At 52.8% G+C, this 1,568-nt stretch overlaps 1 protein-coding gene across 1 annotated transcript in view; it reads right to left on the bottom strand.

Annotated features, from left to right (window-relative positions):
* Nucleotides 1–740, bottom strand: part of ZBTB20 (zinc finger and BTB domain containing 20) — a 523,160-nt gene extending 522,420 nt beyond the window's left edge. Inside the window, exon 1 of the mRNA XM_072398416.1 lies at nucleotides 639–740. The gene's annotated coding sequence lies outside the window, so the exon portion shown is untranslated. The remainder of the gene's footprint in view (nucleotides 1–638) is intronic.
* Between the last annotated feature and the right edge of the window lie 828 nt (nucleotides 741–1,568).

The following is a 1,568-nucleotide window of genomic DNA, read 5'->3' as shown; positions in this document are numbered from 1 at the left end:
TCAGGTATGTGAGGTGTGATAGTATTAGTACTCCCCCTGTCATGTGACTATAATACAGTATGTGAGGTGTGATAATATTACACATTAGTATTCTCTGTCATGTGATTATAATACTCCGGTATGTGGGGTGTGATAGTATTAGTACTCCTGTCATGTGATTTTAATACTCTAGTATGTGAGGTGTGATAGTATTAGTACTCCGCGTCATGTGATTATAATACTCTGGTATGTGAGGTGTGATAGTATTAGTACTCCCCGTCATGTGACTATAATACACTGGTATGTGGGGTGTGATAGTATTAGTACTCCCCCTGTCATGTGACTATAATACGGTATGTGAGGTATGATAGGAATACACATGATATCAGTCAGTATTCTCTCATTAGCCATTACTACGTGTCCTCCTCCTGTCACACGGTGGAGGTGACTCGTCATTGGCGGGCTCGGTGTGTGAGGGGGACTCGGTATCTCCGTCAGTCAGTGAGGGGAGTCATGCGGGGACACGGGGGAGGGGAGGAGGAGGGGAGGACACGGAGGAGGAGGGCTCTTCCGTCTCCCCTCACTCCTCTCTTCCACTCTCAGACACACCGGGCCGCCACGTCCCCCTCCGTTCTCCCCGGTCCCGGTGAAGAGCTTACCTGCTCTCCGCTCGGGCACCGTCCTCCTCCTCCGTCCCGCTCACTAAATCCTCCATACCTCTGTCCGCTGTCACCTCACAGAACCCCTGACCGGCCCGCCCAACTCCAGCCCCCATTGGTCGATGCCTGGTTACCTCGTTACGCCATTGGTCCACAAGCTTGACAATCAGGGAGTGGCCGCCAGCGACACGCGCGTACCGGCCACGCCCAAAAACAAATCGAGTTTCCTAGCTGCCCTCCCACGCCTACTTCGCCTCGGCTCTGAATCTGATTGGATGTTATCTCGTGCGCGCCGGTATGGAAAGATAACGATTGGTCGAAAAACACGCCGCTTGGCTGAAAGGGGCGGGAACTGAAATTGTAACTCAGGGATTGGCCCGTTCCGCCAGCGACAATTCTATTTTTTTCTAATGTGACAGCGGACACCCGCTAATAGTACGTTGACATCAACATCACGTGTCCGTCCCCGTGCCTCCCTGATAGCGTCACCAGCCGGCTTTGAGGACACACAGGCGCCTCTTAGCCATCAAAGCCGCTGATTGGCTATGTCGCGTACTACGCGGGCTAGTCCTGCCCCCTCTCCTAGCAAGTTAGTGTGTCCCAGACTCTCCTGTGTTTTTTTCCTTCTATGATGCTCTACGCATTTCTAATTTACAGACAATTTATTTATTTATTTTCTGCCGGTAAACTTAAATGACCCCTGGATTGTGACTGACAGCCCAGTGGACCAATGGGGAGGCCAAAGCCGATTGATGTCAGTCTTCAGGCAATCCAATAGCTGAAGTCGGCTGAAGTATTGGGAATGGGTGGGCAGTCAGTCTGGCAGGTGGATGAGGTCAGGGGAGCCGCTGCGATCGGAGATCAGAGAGCGCGAGGGCTCCCCCTGCCGGCCAGCCTGCGCCCCTTTCCCGCGCTTTCCCTTGCCAAGAG

Source organism: Pyxicephalus adspersus, chromosome 1 (genome assembly GCF_032062135.1).
Source record: "Pyxicephalus adspersus chromosome 1, UCB_Pads_2.0, whole genome shotgun sequence".
NCBI lineage: Eukaryota > Metazoa > Chordata > Amphibia > Anura > Pyxicephalidae > Pyxicephalus > Pyxicephalus adspersus.
Note: the sequence above shows the minus strand (reverse complement) of the source record. Positions and strands in the feature narration are given on the sequence as shown.